At 37.3% G+C, this 15,930-nt stretch overlaps 1 long non-coding RNA gene across 1 annotated transcript; it reads right to left on the bottom strand.

The window, feature by feature from the left end:
* Positions 1-6,857: 6,857 nt before the first annotated feature.
* Positions 6,858-15,843, bottom strand: LOC126825033 (uncharacterized). Its single transcript, XR_007681768.2, has 3 exons — positions 14,832-15,843; positions 9,598-9,706; positions 6,858-9,434 (listed from the first exon to the last, which is right to left on the bottom strand). It is a non-coding gene; the product is annotated as an uncharacterized LOC126825033 (long non-coding RNA).
* Between the last annotated feature and the right edge of the window lie 87 nt (positions 15,844-15,930).

Below are 15,930 nucleotides of genomic sequence, written 5' to 3'. Positions count from 1 at the left end.
TGCATCTGCTTGGATTATGGCCTTACATCCACAAAGCGTAACAAAGTTTGTAGCTTTCTATTGTGATGAATAAATTGGGAACATGGGAGCACGAATCATATCGATTATCAGCATTCCGCGACCTTCTGTTCCTCGGTGAAGCCCTCTCGAAAAACTTGTGGAGGCGATAGAGGCTGGCGTTTTAACCGTGTTTTTTTTCAAATTTGGTGTGAAGCATTGGGGTCATGAGACGATAAACCCCGTCGATATTCAGCATACGTGGCCTTCCTTCGAGTTACCAAACATTGCCAAAGACCCTGTGAACGCGATATAGACAACGGGTTCATGTTCGATGTGAGGCATTGGGACAATGAGAGGTTGAGCCCTATCGATTTTTCCTGTTGTCTGTCCATCCTGTACAAAATTTCGGCGTAACGTGTATGGCAACCGCTTGTATGGTTATAAAAGTGAAAGCGATGTGATAATTCAGGAAGTTTTTAATCCACTTCTGGTGAGCCTTTGTTTTGGTCACGACTAATTGGTCACGATTCAGAAGGTTTATTCCGACATAGTAGAGCTGATAACGGTGATGAAAAAAGCTAAATTGAGTTTATCAAGTTCTGTGAGGGAAATTTGTCGGAAACCAAGGGGGGAAATACTCATTAAAAACCTCCATCTCCGAAAACCGTGCTTCGTCAATAAAACCTTAAAATAGGCCCTGGGCACCGCTGTCCACTCATCTATCATAGTAGAAATTTTGTACGTAATTTTCGAAACAACCCGAACCTAGTTCATTACTATATCGTTTGTGCAGCATTGGGTTTTGGAGAATCCTGTTAAACTTTGGTAAAGTACACAAGGCGTAGACAGAACAAACCGAGGAGTGATTAGTGTGTAATTTGTTATCAGATGTTCCAGAAAGAATAAACTTCACTGATAAAAAAAATCCGTGATAGTTAATCAATTTATTATTATGAAATACAAATCTTTTAACCATTAGCAACAGGAACAACACGTTTTGGCCAACCCTTTCTCTGTTTTATTAACAGGGAGTATGGTCACCGTAGAATCCCTTTGAACCGATTTTATTATCATATATAAAAGTTTATTCATTACGTTATTAACACTGTCCTGGTCATTTTTAATGTCCACCTCCATGTAAGGAAGATTATGACCAATGCCATATTTTTCTCCCCGTTCCCGAGTTACCTCGCGCTCTCTATCGGTATGTATTACTCCAACTAAGATGATTTGTATATTTGATGAACTAGAATATTCCATCAGATCACCATACCTGTAAAAACAAATAAAAGGGATTGTTCTGTTCCCATATTCAATACAATATTAAAATGGAATAACCACATAACTTATATTTCTAGCTGTGAACTTGGGAGAGAGAGAAATGAGGTTTAACGTCCATTCCACACAAATGGTACAATATTTTAATAATAGATATTGAAAGGTATCTTTTAAAAATGGTTTTAACAATGGGGACTCTTTCCGGGTCCACAGAGCCGTTTGATTTAGGCTGTTTTTGTCATAAACTGACCCGGACTTATAGCTTTTACCAAAGGACAAAATATATTCCTACCAGGCTTGGACGTTTTCAAATGTTGTCAAATTGGTTACATCAAAGAGTATCAAACATCCGTGGGCGCCACGATAATATGAAGCAGTAAGACTACGGTATTTTTCTTGCCCTATAAAATTAATGCATGCATGAATTAAATAAGATAAAATAACATGAATGGGGGTTTTACGTTTTACCCTTTTGCACCTATGACGACCGTGACTCCCCATACATGAATTAAATTACAATGACTGACGCATGCAAAAACGTGCCTGGAAAATTTATTAAACTGATTAAAGTTTTGTAGATAAAGATTCAAAGATGCACTCGCAAACAATGAAAATAATTTATTCAGCACGGCTCACCTAACAAGCGCGGAGTACTGTTACTCATACATGCCATTACCTGAACTGTAATGATTACTTTTTATATGGCTTACTATAGGGCTGATGCCACCCGGAATTGTGCTATTATAATACTCCAACAGACGGCTAACAAAGATATTTAAAAAATAAAATAGTTTTAAGCCGAACAAGACCAAAATATCTGATAGTTTCTCAATTTAATTAAAATCAGGTTAGCATTTCGATTCGTTTATATTTTATACATCCTCATTCAGCGATTGACTTGTTAATCCTCGACCTTTCGTTCCAGAGTTATTCCCCCCCACCACCCCTTTTTAACAGATTTTCCAGGCCCGGCTAAAGCCCCCCACCCACACACACCAATAATTTGGCCGCAAGTACTCCTTTCTCCAGGTTATTGCACACAAGTAACTATTCTATTATCCCTTATCCATCAAATAATTCACTGCTATCAGTTATGTTTAGGATAAAGCACGAGACTGAGGTTATGCTGGAGAAAGAAAGACTGAAGAAAATAACCCGAGAAAAAGAAAAACCGAGGCCAGCAGGTCGAAGTTTTTCTGTCGAGGGTTTTTTTCTCAAGTTTTTCTTCCCCAGCATAACCGAAGTCGAGGACTTTATCTTGCGTATAAACCGTCTATGTTTATATGTACGCAAAATTAGAATATACCTTATACCCTGGAAGAATAACCCGTTACAGGTTTAAAGAAAAACTTTCAGAAGAATAACCGGAAATTCCCCTTATATATCCAAAGCCGCCACCGACTTTCAGACCGCAAGTTATTCCAGGCATAGAATGACTATTCCCCAAAGATCAAATAGATTTACAGTTATAAGATCGGTTAAAACAAGCGGTTGCCATACAAGAAACGCCCACATTTTGCAAGAAATGGATGGGGGAGAGGTAAAATCAATAGGGCTCATCCTCTCAGTCAAGATCTTTTGACCCTAACATATTTAAGTAGTTTGATCAGAATGGGACAACAATGGTAGTACTGGAGGGCCTACAAAATCCATACATATTTCAAATTTTGCGTGAAAAGCAGGGCTATAGCTCTAGAATGTAATGTCTGATGCGTACCAAAGTCAAACTCATCTAAGAAAAAAGTTAATATTTCTGGCTTATTAAGTCGCATCGATGTCATCCTTATCAGTGATTGTAGCGGCTTAGCGAAAATTCACTTCTGATCAGTGTGCTAAAGACCTATAGGATGGTAGCCCCCACCCCCTCCTGCAATCAAGAATTTCTTCCGCCGGCCCAGACTTCTATAGTCTATAGATTTGGTCATGGGAGGAAGAATCCTATCGATATTCAGCGTTCGGCAACCTTTTTCAAACTTTGTGTGCAACATTGGGGTTATTAATTCGTGTTGCATATTGACATATTTGTTTAGTCTCTTGGGTGGTTACTGACAACTGGCGTACTGGATCATCTTGATTTCATTAATAGCTTGTTCCATTCTCAAAAACAAAATCATTTCCTAAATATTCGGATGAACTTTTCCAACAAATCCTATACTGAACATAATTCAGGTTGAACATAGTTTATGGGTTGTAAATAATCTTTTTCACCTATAATTGGCTTCATCATCGTTAGGTCAGTTAACATAATCTTGTACGGCAATAAAATCAGTACAATCGATCCTAACGGACAATCAAATACAAAGTCAATAAATACACCAGCGTTCCTCCTCTTTATCGGGTAATTCATCATGTTATAAAAAAAACTTACCTCCCGTATCCCACAATTTTAATCGAATCCGTTTACCACACAGTTCGATTGTTTTTTGCTGACATTCCCGCTGATTTGAGGGAAATGTACGTGAAGGACAAAACCTCCCAGCTATATACGCGTTTAAAAAGGCTGATTTGCCGACACTTAGATCACCAATAATGAGAAGTTTGATAGAATAATCATATACATGTACATGTAAACCGTTTGCATCGCTTGGTACGGTATTCATACTTAAAGTATGCACCCATAGACTATCACATGATGCAATAAGAACCTTAATGCAAAAGTTTACGTTCAGTACTGGTGACAGATAAAGCGACTTTAATAGCTTTTTTTGACATACTTCCTTTTTGATCAAGCGTTAAAAAGACATGGTTAGTTTGGCTATTGTTGCGGTTGGGTTTTTGTACTCTTTATTTATATTTTGAAACATATTTGATTTTACTTATTGACAGACGTGTTGTGTTTAGTGACACAGATAATGGCAAATGAATATAATTATTGAAAATTTCAGTCAAACATGCATTATGTAAGAGCTAAACTGCAGGTCTTTATTTTGACTTCAAATTGTTAATTAGACATTTATTCACATGACAAGCCCATAATCAACTTTCCAGATCATCGGATGACCGCGATTTTTAACGGATTAAAACCCAAACTGCAATTTTATAATTTAATCTGAAAATGGATAATTAATCAAGACTGTGTTTAATTTCGCAGCAATGGTACTTGACAATCGAGACTATATCGCCAAGTCTTCAAAGGCTCACAACTTCGCCCAGAATAAAATAATTTTGCTTACATTTTTATTAATTTTTCATTATATATTTTGAACTAGTATAGCAAGAAAGGGCATCTCTTTATCTAAATCCCACATACTGCATCTTATTACTTTATTATGAGCGAAATTATGAATGTTTGTAGTTTTGACATGTTTTCATAACAGTAAAGTAATTTTGCGAAAGAGTTTTATTGTGACCGGACGAAACGGCGGTTTGGCGGGGGGTTTTTGGTTGGGTTTTTTTTCATTGCCTTGCAGCCTGTCAAATTAATTCAAGCTCTGTATCAATATCAAATGTCACTGTTAAAAATCTACAAATAAATAATGCGGTATACGTCGGTCATTTTATAGACAATTCAGTGGGGCGTGTTATTTCAACCTCTTTTAAAATTGATCGCCAGGTTTATAACCGTGATATTTGTTTTGTTGCCGATTTGTAGCAACCATTTATTTGAAATATTTAACAACAATGCCAAAAACTTAAAATACGGTTTTGAATATCAAAGGCAAGTTTGTGTAACATTTGACATAGCCTATATAGGCTATGATAAATGGAGTTTAAGAACCTTAAACCCAGTTTTAATTTGGATGAGTTCCCATAGCCAGCAGGCCTTTGTTGTAATTTCGCATTTTTACTTATTGTTGCCTTTTTTAGAGACAATGACACCTATACGGAAATAACATGACCTGGTATATTTCTGCATTCATTACTTTATAGACTGTGTTAATTCATGTGTGTCAAACAAGTCTTTAAGTATACAAAAAGACCATCAGAAATTAACTTTGGGATAAGAGCTTTGATCTCCTTTATACACTGGAATTTGAACTGCCCAGGTTTTTGCACCTGTAACTCATCTCGTTGCTGTTCTTGTTGTTTCTTCTTGATCTTGGGGATGACGCGCTTAAAAAAAGAGAAATGAACATGAAATGGGGTTTAAGGTCCTAGTTCTGTATGACGGACTTCGATTTTTGACATGACGTCACAATTCCAAGACGGCTGTGATGACGTCATGAGTGGGTCACGGTCCACATTGCGGAGAACGCTAGATAGGCGACCGCCCTGCACATTTTAGCAATGACGTCATATGTGGATTGTGGGTTAGGGTTAGGGTAAGAGTTAGGACGAAACGAGATGTAAACAGGGCTAGCACTAACCCTAACCCTGGACCAAGTCTAACGGTACCCTTACCCTAACCCACAATCCACATGACATCATATGTGCAGAACCGTCCCCGATCTTGCGTTCTCCACATATTGCTTGATACTACATACTTGTAATTTTTCGTTGTGTACACGTTATTCCGGTTTTCCGATCTACACAACCCTTCTTTGCCAGCCCCCCTCCCCCTCTCACCCTGCACCCGATGTCGTCAGTATAAACAACTTCGTCTTACCTACTTAATCAAAAGCGATCGCGTTCAGATTTGAGCTCATTAATGAAGATAGTCCAGTAAGTTCAGTTGTCTGTTGAAATTACGCGTTTTGTTGAATGGGGCCTGGGTGATGATCAAACTTGATCTTAAGGACGCGCAGATATCCTCCATATGATTTTCCCACCGCTATAGATTGGACAAATTATGAGCCGCGAAAAGCAGAAGGATAACCAAAATGGGCCATGGTCGAATATTCTAAAATGTACATTGCCTAGTATACGCCCTCATTGAAATGTGATTGTATATAGTAGTCACCTCACACCTGTTGGCCAGTCCGTCCCAAATTGCCAGTGGGCGTTCTAGAGGCTTAAGTTAATAACCGCTTGATGTAAAATTTATACACACGTTCAGGTCATGAGCGGAAGAAGTCAATTTTTAACAAAATTCTGATTTTACTCTACCAGAGTTATGACCCTTGATCACAGATACGAAACTAAAAGCAACTAAAGCGGTACAGTCTGTACAAATGAACACCCTTGTTTATCCCGCCGACATTGTTGTACATGTATGTCGCTGATTAAAATGATAGTCCACCAAATTAAATCAACATGACGTTTGTGTGCCTATCATGTGTTTGAAATAGGTTGATTTAACGTCTCGTGATAGCCTACTAAAGGCGGGACTTGTGATAAATTAGAGTCTATTTTAAGATTAAATGGCATGTTCTTGACAAGAATTACATAATGACTATTTTGATTAATGTTATAAATGTAACCATAAAAAGTGGTCATATATCACGAAATCGCGGAAGCAAGTAGCTGACTACCTGTCTGTTTGGTGTCGGTGGAAGAGGGGTGCAAATATTTTGACCTTTTCCCAAAGACCATGTTTATTTGGTCCCGCTTAAGTTCCACAACTGTTTATCTGTAATTTATTTTAAATCTCCATGCGTGTTCCATTTCTTTCTTTACATGCAACAATATATCTACTTTAAATTCGGTCGGATTTGCGGCAATACACATACTAATAAACAATAATGATAAACAAACAACAACACAAATATTTATTAAATGATAAGAATGTCGATTGTTTATAGTACATAATGTGTATAAATATGTAAAATATCACAAATCTTTCTTCTATTTAAATGCATTAACACTTAATATGAGATATGAAGTTCAAGCCTATGAAAATAACTTCTTGTGTTGGGAGTGACCAGGGAATTAGTGCTGTGTTATTAGCAGGCAATAACACAATTTAGACACCTCTAAGAAAGGAAACCAAATTATCTTGCACATTGCTGATTTTACTTTGAGAAATGAAAACAGAATTTGTTTTTAAAGCTATTAATCTGCTTATATATTATTTGTTTTTGGCTAACAAGGTGCTTTATGTAGGGACAAAAAAAGAAACAAGCCAACAGTGAGGCTGATGTCCCCCGCCGAAATCCCAAAATAAATAGATGACACATATTCACTAATCGCATATTTATTTTTTTCAAAAGTATCATGCAATCAAACAAATTATCACCTATACACTAAGTTTCATCACTCTCTATCAGATAGAATCAAAGTTATTTTGTCCCAAAGCATCGACCAATGAAATTGCTTAGCGCTGGTTAGCTTTAGCTCGAAATGTTAATCATTGAACTCAGTCAAGACATTCACCTAATGAACATCTACATCAAGTTTAAACATTCTACCTCAATTAAAAGCAGAGTTGTTATGTTCAAAAGTCTTGACCAATCAAATTGCTTATTGATCCTTAGCCTAAGCAGAAAATTCACATCAACAAACTTAGTCAAGGTAATGATATAATGAATCTATACTCAGAGTTTCATCACTCCCACTTAATCAAAACCAAAGTTATCGTACCCCAAAGCATCAACCAATCAGATTGCTTATCTCTGCTGACCGTAAGAGGACAATGTTTATCATCGAACTCAATCAAGGCATTCACCTAATAAACACCTACGCCAAATGTGAACATTATAGCTCAATTAGAATGAGAGTTATTGTGTTCCAAGGTCTCAACCAATCAAATTGCTTATCGCTCTGCTTACCCTGAGCAGAAAATGCTCATTATCGAACTTAGTCAAAGTATTGTTTTAATAAAACTATAAACACAAATTTCATCACTCTCACTTAATTACAACTAAAGTTATCGTGTCCCAAAGCATCAACCAATCAAATTGCTCATCTGTGCTTACCCTACGAAGAAAATGCTAATCTTCAAACACCATCAAGACATTGACCTAATAAACACCTACACCATGGTTTGAACATTCTAGCTCAATTAGAAAGAGAGTTATTGTGTCCCAAAAAGTGTGACAGACAGACAGGCAGACGGACGAACCCATTTTAATAGTCCCTTGTTTTCTTCGAACGTCGGGGGCGAAAAAATAAACAACATAGATAGTCCCGCTGCACCTATTTGGGGGAATGGGAAGTTTACCATGGCAATAAAAATATCAACTTTATACAGCCAAAGAAGAACATAAGCAAAACTTGTTAAATGAAAGAATTTCACAATAAAGTCGTTTTATTTCGCTCATACAACTTCTTACGCTTTCGACTTCCAACGTTTATTTCAAACCTTGCTTAAATGTTTAATGTAAAAGCTTGTTTCCAGAATTTATCTAAATTTAACTTAAAGGTCAACACATATAAACGGATTTCACATAATTAATTCCTGAAAAATAAAATGCCAAGCCATTTCTCTACAGCGATAGCGGATATTTTTCTTCTGGCTTATCCTGTACTGTAAATTGTTAATCCACTTACAAGAAAGACTAGAGTAAAAATTTCAATTGTGACAGTGAAGTAGTCATGCCATACACATTGACATTCTACTTTCTTGAAGGCTAAGAAATTCAAGGGGTTTAGTGAACAAGACCTTAAACCCAACAGAACCTATTCTGCATGTGTTTTAATCCAGTAACTGGATCCTATAGTAAGCCCGGGAATATATTCATTAGAGGGACTAAGTGTCTTTCTAGGGGGTACTTTCTAACATTTATAGTCTAGCATCAAGTGTGCAATTTAGATTTCTACCATTTCTGGCGAGGCTGGATGTATTATTTCAAGTACACTGCACCAATTATGCGTTTATCTAGTAACTAAAACCTTTTAACGTTCATAGTTTAACATCAATGCGCTATTGAAATTTCTAACATTTCTGGGGATGTTCGATGTTGTTATTTCAAGTACGCTGCACCAATTATGGGTTTATCTAAAACCCATTAACATTCATAGTCTAGCATTGAAGTTGGTGATGAAAAAGACAAGTACAGTTCTAACACTCAGAAGTCATGTTCTTTTCGTTGTTTCAACATATACACTGAAATTTGTGTTTATCCTGTATCGCAGCTGCTGATGGACGCCTTAGTTCCACCGCAATTGATTCTCGTATTCGGTATTTGTTAATCATAATGTCAACAAGTTGTTCGAACACTTCAATGATATTTGAAACGTTATCCAAGTCAATTTGAACACATGGCACTTCGAGATAATCGGACATTTTACGTACTCTTGCTTCTGGCACTTGTGCATCATCTGATGTTTGTCTTCGAGTTCCTGCCAATAAGGTTGTGAGGATGTTCTTGCACGTATTATTCTCCAGTGTTTCAGACCTGTAAGGATAGATAAATTAAATGCGTGTTTTTCCAGTATACAATTGTATGCATTGTAAAAGTTTAATATGGCGCGGAGATGTGCGTTGTTTCAGTAATATACTCTCGGAATGTTTTTTGATAATGATGTTTGATTTATATTTTGTAATGTAATTATTCTTACCAGTTTGGAACATTCTCAAAAGAAGTGGTGTTGTTTACATTATACATTATTAAACAGCCGTCTGCTCCACGAAAGTAAGATGTAGTCAAACTTCTGTATCTTTCTTGACCTGAAAAACAGTAAAAGGAAATTTAGTTCACTGAATCGCTTCTAGAATGAAATCCCCGATGTTTATCTTTGTATCGTCCTACGATTCACAACAACGCTATTGCAACAACTCTAAATAATTAACACCAACATTCTATAGCCTACACAATTTGGTTGAAATCTGCCACAAGTTTTTCTTTTGGGAAAGCTGATATAGGCCTGCAGCCAAAATTTCTAGCGTGAAGTTCCGCTACAAGGTCCTCCGTACTAAACAAACTATTCATTTTTGGAAAGCTTATAACACCAAGACCACAAATCCTGAGACCTCCAAGCAAAGTATTTGCAATAACTAGATTTAGGGCCAGATGAAAATTGTGATAATTGTCAGGTAAATGCTATATTCATGCTAACAATTGTGAAGTTGACATAAAATTAAATATTGGCGAAAACACCCAATGCCTTCATCCTATGCAAAGAATATGCTATTGGTTAAAATGAATTTAATTTAAAGCAAAATGCAGAAAACATTGTACGTGTACAGCTAGTATTCCTGCTTACCATGCAAGTGTCATCAGTGTGCAAGGGAGCCGCGGTGTCTCAGTAAGGGGTTGGCTCACTTACCGGACGGTCCAGGGTTGGATCCTGCTCCGACGTGGATCACTAATCAGGACGTCCGGGGTTAGATCGCCGTGTTGACCTAGACAGTTCCCCAAACTTTCCAGCATTGTTTCTCCTTGTCAGTGGTACAGGAAGGGATATAAAACTAAGGTCCCGTGCACGTAAAAGAATTCGAAATTCGAAATAAATAAAGAGTGAACTATAACGTCGCTGTTTGGACCAAATTCCCTCTATAGCAGAATGTACATTTTCATTATCCCGATAATAAATGCCGATCTACCCTTGGTGTCATTTTTGATCTTCTGCAATGAAAATAAAGTTGTTTTGCCGGGAAAATAGAAGGAGGATAAAGACGTCTAATACATTGGTCCGATCTCATCAAAATAATATTTTTGTTTCGGGATATACTTGTTATTTGGGACATTGTTGATAAGACACAAACACATTGTTGCTGGCAAATTTACTTTTGCGAGATTAATACATGTAATTCAAAATCCAAACCAAACTGTTAACGATGGCCATGGGAATTTTTAAAATGATATGGGTTTATATTTCTTAGGCGTCCGTTATTACATGCAATTACGAGGGGTGATTGATAAGTAGTGAGTCTAACACAGAAAGAAACAAGAAATTCAAATCAAATGCATTTTTTTTTCAACATAGTCCCCCTTCAATGTAATACACTTCTGCTATTGGTGTTGCAGAGCCTTTATTCCAGTTCTGTACAAATCTTTGTCTTGGGTGTGTAGAAAATCATCCACAGCGGCAATGACGTCATCGTCAGACGGGAAATGCCTACCGGAAAGACATTTCTTCAGAGCAGGAAACAGACAGTTTCTGAAGTCTGAGGGAGCTAAATCATTCGAGTAGGGTGGATGATGAAGAAGTTGAAAACGACAGTCATGGATTGCTGACATGGCAACAGCTGATTTGTGCACTGGCGCATTGTCCTGGTGGAAAATCACACCTTTGGTCAGCTTTCCTATTCTTTTGGTCTTAATTACTTGCCTCAACTGCCTTATAAGTGCTGCATAGTATCTACTGTTAATTGTTTGACCCTTTTGGAGGTAATCCACCATGAGAACACCCTCAGAATCCCAGAATACTGAGGCCATAACCTTTCCTGCCGATAAAACAGTCTTTGCCTTCTTTGGGGTCGGCGACGTCACATGTTTCCACTGTTTTGACTGCTCTTTTGTTTCTGGCTGAAAGTGGTGGACCCAAGTTTCATCCATAGTAACAATTTGTTTTAGGAAGCGGTCAGGATCGGTTTCAAATAAGGCTAGATTCTCTTCTGACATGATGTGCCTTGAACGCTTTTGATCAGGCGTCAAAAGCTTTGGCACCCATCGTGCTGAAACCTTTGTCATTTCCAAAGTTTCAGTGATAATAGAATGAATTCTCTCCTGGCTAATACCAACTTCCCCAGCTATGAATCGTTCAGTAACTCGCCGGTCATTCATTATCAGATCATGGATTTTTTGTACCATTTCTGGTGTTGACACAGTTTTTGGTCGACCAGGGCGTGGTTTGTCTTCAATGCTGTCTCGGCCACGCTTAAATTCAGCTGACCACCTTTTAATTGTGGCATATGAAGGAGTATCATCTCCTAATGTCTCAACCATATCATCATGTATGGCTTTCGGTGTTTAATCACAGCTCTCGCCCCGATATGGTCCATTTTCTGATAACAACAGACCCTACTTGATTGTTATGACCTGTCACAACCAAACAGTTTATCCGAATGTGATGAAAGTTTGTGACAGAGCCCGAGGAACATAATAGTGCACGTGCAAAACGTGGTATCTTTGTGTTGCACGGTTTTCCAATCGAGGCTCACTACTTATCAATCACCCCTCGTACAGCTAACTAGGGCTGTGGTCGGGACCTGGATTACAGGACCGACTTGACCTGGACCTATGCTCTTGGTCAATTTGTATGGAATCCATTATGGTACATGTATTTTATCACTTTTATAATATGTGATTTAGCAGTTTTTGTCATTGTACAAAATACATTATTAACAAAGGGATAATATGATATTTTCCTCCTCAGTTTAATATAATAGGAATTTATCATCCAATAATACATTCTACAGTAGATATCGCTTGTGCGATAAATTTCATAATCTACTGAATTTGATTGGTCAGTTAAAAAGGGACTAGTTTGTTTGTTTTTTTAAAAGAACAGTTCATTTTTTTTTTATTAAAATTAACTTCTTTTTTTTTTTTATTAAAAATGAAATATTTTTATTTAATTGACCTTGATGGAAACACTGGGTCAATATAGTCAAAATTGATGTATCACTACGCCGTAATGTAATCAGGTTCAGTAAAAGTGAAATCTATAGCAAAGAATTATATTTATTTATTTGTGCATGTAAGAAAGGATTTGGTGATAAATAAAATCTGCAACTCGTCTTCTTTGATATCAAAAAAAATATCAACACTCGTCGATAAAGTAAAACAAAACTCGACAGAGCCTCGTTTTTTTGTTGTTTTCTTTTTACTTTATCGACTTGTGTTGATATTTTTTGATATAAAAAAAGACGAGCAGGAGATCCTCTATTTATACGTTAATCACAATATATTGAACATTGTGTTAGGTTCACATGCCTATCTATATTTATAAAGTCTAAAATAGTACTAAATAATAAATCAACCATCAAACATATTATTAGGTCATATAGGTGCATACTAATATATCTTATGCAGACGGCACATGCTGTTAATGTTGGGCTCAAAAAAGGTGTACAGTAGGCTATAAGAATGCCCTTTCTTGGCTCATGACCCCAATTGCTAGAATGAATAGAATGTTAAGGTCAAATGTTTGAATATGGTACAGTTTTGTTAAATACAAGCACAATGACAATAGATTGTGAAATAGACATGAATTGATTTTTGGGCCAGAAACCACCAGAAGCTGGTCCCCATCTTGTTGTTCGTCTGCCAGACGAAGCTCTTTGAATATACCCGAAAGCCGATTTATACTCCCCTAAGAGAAGCTTTATTTCTGAAGCTAAGCTAGGCTAAGCGAAGCGAAGCGATGCTAAGCTAGGCGAAGCGAAAAAATTCAAAAGCTGCCGATCGTAGTGAGCAAAGCTAAGCGAAGCTGTCCCTTGAGGTGTTAGATGGGTCACATCGCATCAGCAGACCTCTTGTTGTCGATTGGCAGAAAATTGATCTGCGAAGACGCCGCAATGCTAAAACATTGCAGCAAAGTTGGACTTTAAAGAAAGTTTCCCGCTTCGCGGCTTCGCTTAGCGCAGTATAAATTGGCCTTCTCCGTCAATTCAAATACGATCGACACGAATGCTTGTTCATTGGACAATTGCCCACCGATTGACGGCTAAACTTCGATATGACGTTATATTACCAAGCTGGAGGCGATGACGTCATGTTCAGTTGCTGGTTTCCCTTTAAAATACCTTTAAAGCACATATCTGACGGTTCTGTTTTAATCTATTATTGAGACACCTATTATTTTTTAGGCGAGTTCACAGGGTTTAAGAAGAAAAAAATGAATTATGGGCCTTCTGTTTTAAATTCTAGTCTGTAAACCAATTGTAAGGGTGTAACTACAAGCAGCTTCGGGCCTTTACATGTATAAAATTGTATGCTTGCTTATTCATATGTAACGACGGGTCGTGATCACCAAATTTTAATTTAACTATTCACACTTATACACACTTATACAGAAGGTTCACTTCAGATATCACGCACACCTTACATGAGCACATGGTTGAAGATTACGTTACGTCTTTTTTTTAGCCAAAGCTTTATTGAAGGAAAGAAAATGCATAAAAAGTGTTAGCATGTGATAATTAGAGAATGGTTTATAGGGCTTGGAATTGGACATTCCCGGGTTTTTTTTTCTCGAAAAATGGTGATTTATTACGGCTAGACACTGTGTTAAAATGAATTGTTAGTCCCGTCGAGCGAACAGCTGCAGTGGACTGCTGACGTAATGATGAGAAGCAATGGAAGGCTGCACAAAGAATTTATAGCCTTTTTGTTTTCAGAAAATTCTACCCGCTCTCTCTATATAATCGGAATGGAACATCGTCTATTGTTGCTTTGTCGCAATAAACTTGAAATCACCTTCAGCTCACGGTCTTGACTAGCACAGGGCCTACACACTGGGGTTAAGAAGCTATTAATGATTAATTTGATTATAATTATAGGTTCTTTGTAAAGTAAAACAAAATGAAAACCAAACGGCTGTGAGAAGAATGTACATACACTACTCATTACCTGAAATTTATCCATTTAAACATTTAGATGTACATTTCATACAATTAAAGGTCGTTAGATAAATTGCCGAAAGGATTTGTTCTAGAAAGAGTAACCAAGCGATAATTTGGTCGAAGTTCTTTGGTAGAAGATAACTTTGAGGCGAAGGCCGCCAGCCCAGTGGCTTAAACACAAACGTACAACAATATATGGCACCATTTCCTTTCTCTAAAGACTGCAAATCAGATAACTTTTACTCCCGCCTAAATGTCCACAAATAAAATACTCTCTACTTACCACCTGTATCAGTAACATGGACTTTAACTCGTCGCCCATGTTTCTTGAATTCTAACTCAGCACTTGCATTTGGTGTAGAGGAATAACAACAACACCCTCCAACATTTGAGTCAGTTTTTTGGCTGAGAGTTCGTATCAATGAAGTTTTACCCACACCACAGTCACCCAATAAAATCACCTTAAATCGGTAATCAAATTCCTCCATGGCAAGTAGAACTGATAAAAATCAACTTGGTCTTAGGGTGAAATTATTCAACAATCAAATTCGGTCGTCAAATCCCAATTAAGCTCTGTTTCTATTACGGCAACATCAGTGTTTCTCCGGTCCATTTAATCCAATGAAAGACTATGTTAATAATCCACGAATGATTGGATATTATCTATTTTGTTCAGTGCACATAATGTACGTTACAGTTGATTGGCGTTGGCAACATTGCACATAAATATATTATATCCAAACCTTGTCATTTAAATGTATCTAAAATTAATGCTTACGACTTCCAAGATATAAAACACTCAAATCCAAGGTTTACACTCCACAAAGACAAGCAAACATTTAAGACATAAAATAGTTTGTTAATTGTGATACCAACAGTGACACAGATGTACAGTATTCAACTGTGTGTTATCAAATCTTTAGCACAATGATCGTGGGCGCGATCCAACCATTCAGCTAGAATATAATTCTATGCATGTAGCCCAGCTATCATCACGTGAGAGTCAGTTAGCAAACAGAAGCCCTTGTACAATTCGTGAAGGGTTGATAAGGTATACTGGCATATGTTTTTACCTGTGTAAATGCGAGGGCAACTTGACTTGACCCGGCAGGGGAGTCCACAAGACAATCGTTGAGTTCCAACTGTCAAACGATTTCTGACGTGCATATACCAATTTATACACTGGCCCCGTTTTCTGTCCAATCCGAACAACTTCACACGCATGCCTTGCGCCATATCTTACAGCTGTTACCCCTAACAAGCGAAAATCGGGCTTAAAAAACACACGACTGGGCTCGAAACCAATCTCAATTTCGTTTCGTTTTATTTCTAGTGTTTTGCGTAAAGTTAGAAGAAAAATAAAAACGAAACGAAATTGTAAT

The sequence above is a fragment of the Patella vulgata genome, chromosome 6 (genome assembly GCF_932274485.2).
Source record: "Patella vulgata chromosome 6, xgPatVulg1.2, whole genome shotgun sequence".
Classification (NCBI taxonomy): Eukaryota; Metazoa; Mollusca; class Gastropoda; family Patellidae; genus Patella; species Patella vulgata.
The sequence above is the reverse complement of the archived record's forward strand: the minus strand, read 5'-3'. Positions and strand labels throughout refer to the sequence as shown.